Genomic DNA, 13,989 nt, shown 5'->3' on the forward strand with positions numbered 1-13,989 from the left:
ATTTAACCTGAATATTTTGGATGTTTATCAAAGGTCTTTTATGGGGAAAGTAAATTTATAAAATAATAGATATTGTCTCTGATCAAATTTTGAAAACTTAGTTGTCAAAATATTGGATCAATGGAAAAGAAGCATGAAATTTGAAATCTGAGTGCCTTGGTACTCAGTATTACCATTTTTTTCTTACATTTTTTAGTTATCAATGGACCTTTATTTTATTTATTTATATGTGGTTCTGAGAATTCAACCCAGTGCCTCACATAAGCTAGGTGAGTGGTCTAACATTGAGCTACATCCCCAGCCCATCATTCTTTTTTTTTTTTTTTAAAAAAAAACATTTTTAGTTGCAGATGGACACAATGCATTTATACTATTTATTATATGTGGTGCTGAGGATCAAACCCGTGGCCTCACATGTGTGAGGTAAGTACTCTACCACTGAGCCACAACTCCAGTCCCTGTATTATCATTCTTTATTGAATTTATTTCTTATTAAAATATATAGTTTTAAGACATAGTTTTTAATGTATTATGTAATTTTAGCATGTTCAGATTGGAGTGATGCTCATATGTTACCATAGAGCAGACATTTACATTTTGTCTAGACTTTATTATTATCTTAGTAGTTTTCATGCTCTCTATATATACAGCAACCAACCTATTTCCAATGAGAAACATGTCAGTTAATGTATTTAATGCCATTTGTACAAGTTTATAATGTATGTTTCCAACTTGTTTTATATGTATGTGATTTACAAAAAAAAAATATCTTCTTGATTGAGAAAAGGATACAAACTGTAAAAACCACAATTTTCATAAATGAAAATTTCCAAGTGTTTCCAAGCTCTTTCTTATATTGGGTGTCTTGACTGGAGATTTAGTTAGCTAATAAATGGATCAATTAATTAAACACTTATGAAATTTAGTTGGGATTTTATTTAGCTTTCAATTTAATTATTCATTTCTTTATTGTATCACCCACATCATTAATTTAGTGAATGTTATAATACCAACCTGAAAAAACAACCTAAAAAGCAAACTGAGGTGTATAGGAGGAGAGGACTGATAGTGATGGGGGTCACCAGGGTAACTGCTTTGTAATTCATTGGGATCTATCTCAGGAACATCTACCTCTGTTTAGTGTGTTTTATTTTGCAGAATGAATTTAAAAAACAACTATTACCAAGGAAATATAAATTTTATATAAAAATTTAACAAGAAATACTAATATTAAAATTATTAAACAAAGAACACATAAATCTGTAAATTCTATACATAATAGACTGTTTTGTCTTTGGAACCAAAAACAGCTCCTTCTCCAAGTGTTGCAGGCTAATTCCAGGTGCTGTCCACTACAGGTATCATCTCTCCTGTGTCCCGGGGCCAAAATCACTTCTTTCACTGGTGTTTTATGGAGTCTATAACATAGAATCAGATTTAAAAAAAAAAAAAAGGTCACTTGGGATGAGTTTCTGGGCACAGAGAGTGTCCAGGACCACAATTATTCTCAGGATATGCAAGATGAATTTGGGCCCTGGTGTCTCCTGGGATCTGGTCAGGGAGCACTGAGGCTGGTATGCTGCCTTCAGCTGAGGGTGTTGTCTGTGGGCAGAGAGTGTCTATGAATGTCCTCAGGAGCAAATTCCCATAGACATTCACCTTCACAACCTTCTGAGGCTGCTTCCCTAGACGTGAACATGAGGCAATGGGAAGGGTTCTCTAGGACATTTGGGTATAAAGGCTGAGTAGCACACATCTGGGACCCTGAGGAGCAGCACATGTGATGACACAGGGTGGAGCAAGGACCCTGCTCCTCCAGCCCTACCCTCTGTAGCTCTATCCTCAGACGGCTTCTTTGCACTGATTTTAATCAAACTGTACCTCCTCTTGCATGGCCATGGTCACATGCAACTGGGGCCACTTGAGTGCTCTAATTGCTTCTGATGGATTGCATAAAGTGCAACAAAGAAACTTAAGGAAGCAATGGAGCATATGTGGATTTTGATCTCTGCTCTCCCTCCCATTATTTCCACACTCAAATTTCCTCTTCCTAAACTGCTTTATCACCTTTGCTGCATTGAGCCCACATTTAAAATCAAGAGAAGACCCCTGGAAACAATTCATGTTACAGGCACTACTTTCCAATTGTGTAATCTTGACCTAGGAAAGGAAGAATACATTCATGCATGCTCAGAGCAGCAAAGACAGAAGAACCCAGCTATTCAATTGTCACTAGAACAGAGCCAGATTGTTTATGTCTCATGCATCAGGCAACAACTCAATATTTCTGAAGCCCCCTACATTCAAGCTCAGTGCATGGCCATGCAGTATTGCTCAGCATGATTCAGTGGTGTTGCCTGTGGTTGAAACCAGGGCAAGACTAAGAATGTTGGTTCAGAGAGATTTAACAGACTTTGAAGGTCCAAGTACCTCAAAGATCTGGATGAGGAAAGCACCTTTAGAAAAGTCATAAAATGTGGGAAAGATGCAACATGTAAAATCTACAGAATCTCTACATAAGAAAGGATAAATAAGAGAAACCAATAGAAAATCAATTATGTACAGATTTCTGGTCCTTTTCTCCTCCTCTTCTTCCTCCTCCTCCTCCTCCTCCTCCTCATCCTCTGCATCAGTTTCTATGTCTTCTCTGTGGACCATGGCCTTGATGGTGATGATGTGGCCTTAGAAAAAGGAAAGGCAGAGTTAAAGTCAAGGTGAGAACTTGAGTTGCTCCTGCTTCTGGTGTTCTAGAGTCAAAGTCAAAGCTCTCCATTCTTCCTCTTGTCTGCACTCCTGTCTCCTGGCCTCCATCACCTCACCTCTGCAATGAGAAATAGATCTAGGATCCCAAGAGCTCTTTTCCAGTTTACATTCTGCCACTGTTCTCAGTAGGGATGTCTGTGTCATCCTATTCCTCCAAGAGGCAGCCACAGTCTTCCTGGCTTTCTGGAGTTAGGCCTCTTGAATATAAGCACATTCAGATTTTCCTCCTAGTCCCAGGGCTTGGGAATTAGATGAAGACTGGAGGTTAGAAACATGTTCAAGGAGGAACTTCTCCCCACTCTTTTACAAGAGAACACAGTGGCCTATCCATGGAGTACTGAAACAATTTTCTTTAAGTTGCCCACATTTGGGAGTTTATTTTAAACCAGAATTAGACAAAACATAGAAGAGAAAGTGCTGCTCTATGAAGCAAACATGCAAAGGGGAATTTTGAATTCTTACTCACTGCTTAGCACTAGAGAGATCTTCAATTAAAGGTTCACAAACTGACTCTAAGAAAGTGTGTTCCATTAGATTTCTCCCACGGTGGTTCAAATCTAAAGTGCAGATCTTAATTCTTTCATGCCAAGTGCCAACAAAAAAAGCCAACAATAAAATCCAAGCTACTTGATGCTTAGCAGAGGGAAATTCAGGACCGAGTGGGACTTGCATGGAAGATTGTGTTTAACTGTCAAAGCAGAAAAATGTCTTCTTACAAACTGGATGCTCAAAGTCACGAGGTCTACTAACTCTTATTTTTATAAAAGCAATACATATTTCTGTTTATTTTTATTTCATGCCAGTTCCTTTTTTTCCCACATGAGTAGGTGAACTCAACTCCTAGAAGGACTCCTTTTCCATTTTGGCATGCAAATAGGGCTATTCCTACCTGCAAGCTCTTCTTCATCACTGCTTGAATCATAATCTTTGCTCCACATCCAACCTTTAGAGACACAAACATCAGAAACAGTGTTACTTAAGATTGTCCATGCATTATTTGTCACAATTAAGCTCATGATGGTTGCTAAGGTTGGATGATGTTTGTCCCACACAGGATTATGTGATTGAGGCTTGGTCCTTAGTATGGCCATAATGAGAGTTGTGACACCTGTATGAAGAAGGGTCTGCTTGGAGATGATGAGGTCATTTGAGGGCATGAGATTCAAAAGTAAGAATATAGATTTCTCAACTCTTGTTAGACACTGGTTATATAAGAAAAGCAAATGAATCATCTGATCCCTGTTGGCTTCCTGTCTCCCCATGTGATGTCTCCCTCCTGCACCTGCATCATGCTGACACCACCAATCATGCAATGCAGATAAGTGAGCATTCACTAAAGCCAAGTGTTTGAAAGCCAAGTGTTTGCCAGTGCCATGCCTTGTATCTTCAGAACTGTAAGTTAAACATACCTGTATAAATTATTCAGTCTCAAGGGTTTTCGTATCAGCAAGAAAAACAGAGTCATACTAACATTAATAGTCAGGATCACCCTGATCTCTGTTCTGGCTTCTAAGACCCTCTCTGAGCTCTGGGGAGTCAGAGGCCTCAACAGGATGCTGCAAACATTTGCAAACCTTCTAGTGAGAGAGTGGAACTGAAGGAATCAAATTTTAACTACTTCCTTCCATTGGCACATTATCACTCTCTCCTTGAAACAGACCAACCTGACATGCAAACTGTGATGCCAACAGTTTCAGGAATATAAACTCACAGAACATACCCTGTGCCATCATCAGAGCAGCTGCCCACAAGAGAATTGGATTGTTCTCTGCCTTATGCACATGGTTCTACTGGCCTCTTGAAATGTGGACTGGGATGAGAGTTTGAAAGTTTTGTATTAAAATTCAAACAAAATTAAAAATACACAGCATATCCAAATAGTGATTGTTCTTTTTAATGGCCAAGGCCTGGAGTTCAATGATGAAGCAAGCATGAATTTTCTTTCTCTGGGTTTCCTTGGACAACAGTTTGCTAGCATAACCTCACTCATCATTTATAAGTAGACTATGGACTCATGCAAAAGGGTCAGGAAGTCTCTGAGGGACTGAGGACTCTACATCAACAAAGTCAACATTAATATCCAGATGGCTCCCCAGTAGGTCAGGCACATTACACCTAGAGCTGATGAGAAATGTGGGTGCAGAGCTTGGACACAATGCACTCTTCTTAACTTCCCTACGGATTGTGGCTGGTCCTGGTGAGATCCCACGTGGATAACTGGGTCACTGTAGAGCCCCACATGCTGTACAAGTGAGGTTTTAGCACAGAGTGGCATTCATCAAATGCTGACAGGGACTAAGATAAAGACACTCTGCCCAGGGATGAGCTCAGAAATGAGGAGGAATGATGAGCACAGTGGTTCTACCCTCACAGTGACCATTCAGTGTCAGTATCCATGTATGTATGATTAGAAGGACCTAAATAGCATTTGAGACCAACAATGTGAAGTTCTATCAGAGACACTGTCAATGTGATATCCTGCAGGCCACACAGGGAGCAGCACAGACCTAAAATGTGGGATTAGACACCACTACTTAGCTGAGCTTGACCTTCACTGGAGCCCATCTTTTGTTCTGTAACTAGATGAGCTGCAGCTTCACTGGTCATCCTCCGTGAAAGTCCCTTGAGTTTAAACATGTTTCCCACAAAGTAGTGTCTAAAAAAGGACCCAATAAGGCAGGTTTCAATGTCAGTTGTAACATGCAAACAAAACCCTTCCTTAGCTACAGGAACCTCTGGCCTGGGCATCTTCTCTGTCTCAGATTACCATAAGTGAGCACAAAGTGCTAGTGGACCTGAGGGTCACTGTTAAGGATTGGCCCTGTCCAGAACTTTGTGCTTAGAATGGGGTTTGGAAAATAAATTCTGACACCTCTCAGAGAAAATGTATATGAATGTGAAAAACTGTCATGAATGAAGTGTGATGAACAATCAAATGCCCTGTCTAAATACAGGGCCTACTGATAGGTGAGGTTTGTTATTAAATGAAGATGCTACTGGTGCAGCCACAGGAAAGTAACAGAGCTTTTTCCTTATTGAGTGTCGTGAAAATTTTCCAGATTTGTATGGGATATATTTTGCATATTAATTGAGGTATTCTTGGCGTGGAACAAACTGCAGACATGGAAAGTTTATCATTTGCTCTATTTACACATATACAAAATCATGATTTAATGAACATGGCATTTTTTTAACATGTGGATATTGACATCTTGGTATGTATATATCTATATCTAGAGAAACATACAAACGTGCACAAAGGAACACACAGGAACACTCAGAATCAAGTGACATGGATGTACACAGAGCAACACATATAAATCTCTCATTGAACTAACCACATCATTCAACTCACACAGGTGCTTTCAGGAACTATGGAGAATGGCCATAGGGTTTTTTTTTTTTTGGTGTGTGTGTGTGTGTATGTGTGTGTTTTAATTAACTTGGACCACAATCTCCTCACTTCTCATTCTCAAGGAGGTAGTGGAATTACTGAGACTCTGCACTCAAAAGTAAGGAAAACTCAGCATGTTAGGGAGTTGAGAATACTTACATTTCTCCTTTGCTGCAGAGGCTACCTGTAGTTACAGAAAGGAAGACAGTTTGAACATGAAATCATTCTCACAAGTCTACTGTTGGCTGTGGTGACATTAGATAACTAGATGGGAAACAGCAGTTGGGGCAAATATCACAAAGTAAGGCAGAGAGGGCACTTGTGAAAAGACATGAGATTTGCATGAGGGATTTCTCAGGTACAATTTGATGACATGAACAAAATTCATTTTCCACCAAGGAAAAGTGCCACTGAGGAAAATGTTCACTACAATCATTTGACAATAGTTCTTTGTCATATGTTAATGTCATCTTAAACCATTCTCATAGGTAGTAGATGTGTAGTTGTAATTTCCCCACAAAAGAAATTGTATGAGTCACCTATAATGAACACTGTCATATTTTCCTGAATGAATTTGAATGAAAAGGAACAAAACAACACTTATATCTTAGACAAATAAGGGTCAGATTACCTCAGCAATATAATTTGTTTGGTCTCCTCCCAAATTCATTGATGCCACTTGCATGATGACTCAATTGCAATCTAGGAAAATACAGTGTAACTGTCAGTATATTGGTTTGCTGATGAATTACTCCAGGGGCTTCCTTACTGTGGACATGGGTCTAGAGTGTATGGAGATGGTTGTTTAACACACACAGGCTCCGTTGCTTCTGGCATATGATTGTTTCTGAATGGCAAGAGAAGGAGCATATCAGGAAAGAAAAATTAAAATAGAAAATAAATGGAAGAAACTACAATGAGAAGTGAAATATTCTACTGTTACACTAGAATGTTTCAGCATTCCTTTATAACAGTTAACAAATCTATCAGGAAGAAAAGAAAAAGTATACTCTTGAATCAGTCATCTCTGTTATGGGTCAAAATACTTCCACCCAAATATATGTTTAAGTCCTAACACCAGTACCTCCAAATTTCACTGGGTTGAAATGAGAGTCATTGTGATCTCAGCAATTAAAAGTATCCCCTTGGAGCAGGGTAGACCCATTCTCCAAATAGGGCATCTGTTCTCATAAGAAGATGGGGCACATTCATGAGGGACTAATCCCATGTGATGATGGAAGCAGAAAGCAAAGTGCTGCAGTTGAAAACCAAGCAGACCAAGGATAGCCACCAAACCAGTAAAAGTTAATAATGGGCAGAAAAAAAAATTCTTCCCTAAAGTTTTCAGAAGGAGCATGGTCCTGCTAACAGGTCAATGAGGGATTTCTAGGGAATAGAGCTCTAAGATAGTACAGTTGCATTACTTCAACCCAATAAAGCTGATACTTATATATGGCAACCCTAGGAATTTACCAAAATCATTATCATTCATATAGATCTATTTGGCATTTGTACAAATACTTCATACAACTACGAGAAAATAAAATTTGTTTTCAAGTTCACATGAGGTATTCATCAAGATAGAGTAGATTTTGGCCCTAAACATTCCTTGAAGTCTTGTGCAAATTGGCTGTCAGGAGAAGGGAAGTTGGCAGATTGGAGGAAGAATGCACCCACGACAGTTCTTCAGTTCAAGTCTTAGAAGGCAAGAGCAATATTTCTCAGTGAGGGGGGAACTAAAGAAACTCACCAAAACTTAATAGTGAATGGAAAACAATCATAGAGGCATATAAAGTCAGAAACTAAAGTAAAAGAAATAAGGCATTACAAAATGGAAGCAATATTATGGTAGAGAGAACATTTATTTCTTGTAGCTCCACAACCTGTAATGCAAACAGCCTGAATACTTTTTCCTCTCAGTGAGCAAAAGTGAGGTTTCACTAAAACTCAACAGTGGACACTCAGGGAGTCTTAGATAATCAGAAATTTGGGTACATTAAACAAAGGCAAAAAAAAAGAAAGTATATGGGATCCAAGCTGGTGGTAGCAGAAGCAGCAGTAGCTGCAGCAGCTGCAGCAGCAGGAATAGTGGACTGCTAGATCATATAGGGAGGGGACATGCATAGAAACAAAATAGATATATTTATTAAGAATCCTGAGGTCAGAGAGGCAGCATTTCGTTTGTTGAAGTAGAGGCTTCTTTGCACTATACACTGGTGCAAAATGGGAACTCTGTGATTCCCACTGTCCCCAGAGAGCAAGGCAGGAGCCACCTTGACACAGCCAAGCTGATGCTGCCAAACATTTTCACCAGAAGAATTCTAGACCTGATGGATTTAGCAATGTATCAGGAGAAAAGATCAACACTCATAAATCAATAGCGTTATTATACTCCAACATTGATGGCACTGAAATAGAATTCAAGAAAACCATCCCTTTTACAATAATCTGAAAAAGCCCCTGGGAATGAATCTACACAATAAGCTGTTTTCTGTCTACTGTAATGGCCTTTTTCCCTTGAGAGATAGAGAACCCTAGATATGTGACCTCTTTACATGCTATTTTATCTTACTTGAAGGTGAACTTTCCTATGGCAGATGTTAATAAGGCAAACTAAAGTGCAAAAAAATTTAGAGCATTTATTTGAGTGAACATTGATTCATGATGAAGGCAACCCCAAATGAGGACACACAAGGAGAAGGCTTTCATGGAGGGACACAGAAATGAAGCAAAGAAAATATTTTCTAGGTTGTAGTTATACAGTTGCCTTATTTAATCTATTCTGCTGGAAAATCCCTAGTTATATCAGTTTTTAAGAAGTTTCTGATTAATTTACCTTAAATTTTGTTTTTCTTGAACATGGGCATGTATAAGAAATAAATAAAGTTTCACTTATGTTTGCAAATTAAGCATGGTTTAAGTCATACATGAGGCCTAACTAGTTTTGCCTGCTCAGGGATTATTTAAGCATGGTGTCCATTTTAATGTATTTTAACACAAATAATTGACATCATAATCCAACGAATGGTTCAAGCAAGCTCTATTTTCTGTTGTCGTAGGGTGAAGATTTTCTCAACCTTTTTGGATTAATAGCACTTCAGCATTAAAATAGTCACATACCTCCATGGGCACATAAATCTGAAGTTATACTTTCTTATTAGTAAGTATCTGCCTATGTGCCTTCCAATAGCAACCATTACCTCCTCCATGATACCTCTTAAGTTCTATTACCATTTCTATTTAGGCTTACAAATGCCAGAAAGTCTAAATTTAAGAAGTCTCTATGTTTTCATGGAATGCTAGAGCTATAAACAATATTAACATTCAAGTAATCCAAAAATAAAAAAAAATAAAACCACTAAGAAAATAAATGTGATAATGTACAGTAAATTGCTAATAAAGAGCAATGGACATAAATGCTCCTGAAAAAATGTTGGTTTCCATTCTTCCTCACCCAAGAGCTCTTACACTATCTGTCACCAACCCTACATCCACCTCTGCAATCTGTCCAGGACCCTCGTTGAATTCCCTATTCCTATTACTGGCAGATAAAAGAAATGAATCATAAGAACTCTAAATGCAATTCTCCACCCCAAAATATTGTTATACACACTATAACCTAAGCCCATACATAATAAAATACATTTTGGAGCCAAATCAGAACCCCACACAAGGAAATGGTATTTCTATGGGAACATGAAATTTTTATTCTAAAAACTCAACTCAAAATCTTTTGGAACACAGTTTGATTTTAAATTAGAGTACCTAGTCTCCAAAATATGTAGGTTAATTTTTTTTAATTCATATATTGGAACTAAATAAAATGGTAGCTTCTTCTTGATGGTAACAGATTCCGAATACAGCTCTTTTGTCCAATTAAATGTTTTATGTATTTCTATTTTCTGTACTTAAAATCTTATAATAAATTTTCAGTCCAAAAATAAACTTTCTTATACTGATGAATGAAACATGTTTTACTGGAACTTTCAAATTGAAATGCCATGGTTCTTAGCAGTTATATATGTCACAAACTATTTCTCAAAGCAAACACAGTTTGGGGTCATGCTAATACATTATGTACCCTGCATACTAGTAGCCATACCATTCTTTTAGGTATAATTCTAGATTTAATAAAGCAAAGCTCTACATCACTGTCTTTTCCAGACTCATAAAAGACCCATTGGCAGGAATGTCCCAACCTGTCACATCTTAGCAAACTTCTACCCTATCTAATGGGTGCTATCACAACCTCCCTGACAAGAATGGAATCTCAAGACTTATCACTTCAGGATATCCTCTAATATATTCTTTCTTTTACTCTCCAGAGTTCTTTTTATCCTTTAGTAGGCAGTCACCTGCTAGTAGTTAATATTTCTTTATAATAAGCTGTCTTATTTAAAGTATTTTTTAGTGTGTCCTGATTGGACCATAACTGATAGAACTTCCTTAAACGTAATTTTTGTATTTTAACAATATTAATGATGCAATACTGGACTTCAGAAAATAAACCTTAAAAACAATTAGGAAGGTAACATTTAACCACATATGTTGAGCTTTACCCTAGAATATCATTCAATGAGCACATGAAGATCATTGGCAATTTGATTAAGGAATAACTGATTATTAAATCACTGGTCACTGATGACTGAACACAATGAGCTGACCCTTCCCCTGATTGGGGTGGAACTGAAAGTCCTAACTCTCTAATCACTTAGTTTTTCTGGCAAATTGCCCCCATCCAGAAATTATCTAGCATCTCCTCCCCTTATTCTCTCAGGAGTCATTCATTTGCATATAAAATATGGTAAATTCCAAGGGATTTAGAAGTTCTATGCCAGGAACCAGGTAAAAGGCTAGATTTTTTTTTTTATTAGACCACATCCAGCCACATAAAGCTACATATAGTTAATGGAAGGCACCAAATCATTTCATGCTTCTTCGTCCCTGTTCTTACACCTTTCTTAGTTTGGAAAGATCCCTTCAGTCTGCCTATGTGCCTTCCAATAGCAACCATTACCTCCTCCATGATACCTCTTCAGTTCTTTGTGATCATCTCCTTTAATCCCACCTATTTCATTTAACTTCTAATGTCATGCACATTTGGGCTCACACTACCTCCAAACTATAAGCTTTTTGTTATTATTTATTTATCAATATGTTTAAAATAAAGGAAAGATATTGATTAATGGATGGACATGATACTTACTGATTGTAAACCGAGTGAAAATGTACAACAGGTAACAGAGAGCCTGAATCTAGAGTTAGTGTGATGGTGTAACATTAAATTTATTTGAATATACAAACTTGACAGTAATGAATATATATGACTAAGAAAATATACCATTTCTCAAAAGATGGAAATTGCAAAGTGAAAAGCAAAAAATCAGACTAAATCTTAGAATATTCACACAATTAAGAAGAAACAAATAGTTCAAATCCACAAAGTCAAGAATTGTAAGTTTTCTCTTACATGTGGAAGCTAGAGATATAAAAGGGGGGAAAAAGGTTTGGGGTGGTGGCATCTCATGAAAATAAAAGGGAGACCAGTAGAATAGAAAAAGAGACCAAAGGCAGGGAGGAAGGGAGGTAAAGGGAAAGTGAGGAATGGAGAGATGGGTAAGGGAGAAATGAAAGATGGAGACCAGGCTGAGATACATATCAGAGTTTATTTGTCAGAGCTGACAAATAAAGGCCATCTCTCTATAGGAGAGAGAGGCAAAACCGGTTTGAGTTCTGGGACTTTTATGGGGGAGGCTCAGGAATCAGAGCCCAGAGGGTCCTAATGTGGTGGTTAAGTGTTGGTTGGTATGAGGGAGTGGTGAGTCTTTTTCAGAAATGCCCTTGGGTGGGAAAGTGAAACCTTTTCCTTAAAATGGCAGCTGTCACTTAAGATGGCTATCCAGATGCCAAGCAAGGACCTTATAGGAGGTACTAGGTAAATAAACTAGCCCTATTATATTGTTATATTGTTTGCATGTACAAATATATAACAAAAATGTACAAATATATAACAAAAATTTCTACAATTATATATAATTGTTATGTAATAATTTAAAATAAGCAGAAAAATAGTATACATTAATAACCAAATTCTACTATGCTTTAGAGCCCATATGTAACTGGTTTAAATATATTTACTTTCAGTTACAGTTTAAATATGTACTTTTTCTCTTTAAAGTATGTACTTAAAGAGAAAAAGCCAATCGATTTCTTGCCTAATTGCTAGGCCTTGTTGACAACAGCTCACCACTTCTCAACTTATTTGTATTTATAATAAGTTTTCAAATACTAAAAAGTGTCAGTATACTTGCAAAAGTTTAAAACTTTCAGGAGGTAGCAATAATGACAACACAATTACTATTCTAGTATAATCACACTATCTCTTGATGTCTTCATAGTTATCCTCTGCACAGCAGGACCTGGCTTTCCTGATTCACAGACACTTGGATATGTCCACAAAGTAAGAAACTCGCTGGAATTAATATTTATTTGTCACTAACTTGAAAGTACTCTATAACATTAGCTCTTATTTATAGCAAGTGTATCCCAATTGGTACTAAATCACAGAATTCATTTGGTACAAGACTCTGCTTGAGGCATATTACAAGAACTATAGATATATTGAGCTATAGGGAAAAAAAGAAAAGTTTCAAACTATGATCAAAACTTAGGGGTACATCTGTGATGATTTTCCAACAAAAACGTCAAAAACACAACTCTAAGATAATTGTTTTCAACAGAATACCAGGGTCACAGATATAGTAGCATGGATGACAAAATAAAAAAAAATACCCCCCAAACTTTAATAACATAATAAAATTCTGAAACACATATATTCATTTCCTTAATGAAAGTTGCAAATGCTGAATTACCTTCTGTCAAATTAATATCAACATTATTATTCTGAATTTTTCTACTTTTTTAAGCTTTAGTTATATCTAAGCTACTAGTTGGTCTTTGGCTTTACTGCATAGGAGCTATCAACAGAACATAATAAATTTATGCCTAGTTTGTTTTTAGGCAAGTTTTAGTAAACTATAATAAAAAGTTTTACTTCAAGGGAAAGAATACCTGAGACTTTTTTTCCTTTGAAATAGTCCCACCTCAAGGATAAAAATTACTATCATTGGGTAGAGCGTTAATAGGAGATGAACTGTTCAATAAAGTTGCTGGTTCTCTAGGAGTGAAAAATAAATTCATACACCTACTCAAATAATACACAAAAAATCATCCAAGTAGAATAATTGAAGAATTAAAAAATGAGAAAAATATTAGGGAACAATAAATGAGAATATAATTCAGACATGGAAATTTAAACAATAAAGAGAACTAGTACTATATAAGACTAAATCAAAACTAAGAATTCCTTAAGAAAGATGAAGTGTCAAGTGCCTGTAGTTCCAACAATGTAAAGCAAAAGCAAGGAGGTTCACTTGAGCCCAAGAGTTGGAGGCCAGCATAGGCATTATGAGAAGATTCTACATCAAAAACAAACAAACAAACAAACAAAAAACAAACAAACAAACAAAAATCTAAGAACTTCTTTTCACAGAAGGACATCATAAAGAGAGAAAAATAGAAGTTAGGCCATTGAAGATGTGCACTTGAAAGGGAATATTGAGACTCTAACCCCCTCCTCCCCCTTTTTTTTTCTTCCCAGCTTCCAAGAGGTATGCTGCTTCCTCCACAATGTGCTCTGCTATGATATACTGCCTCACCACAGGCTCCAAACCAACAGAGCCAGGCAACCATGGATTGAGACCTTCAAGACTATGAGCCAAACTAAACCTTTCTTCTTTTATTAACTTTATTATCTCAGGTATTTTGTTAAA

The sequence above is a fragment of the Marmota monax genome, unplaced genomic scaffold (genome assembly GCF_021218885.2).
Source record: "Marmota monax isolate L192 unplaced genomic scaffold, Marmota_monax_Labrador192_F-V1.1 WCK01_AAM20220418_F8-fsc00416, whole genome shotgun sequence".
Taxonomy (NCBI): Eukaryota; Metazoa; Chordata; class Mammalia; order Rodentia; family Sciuridae; genus Marmota; species Marmota monax.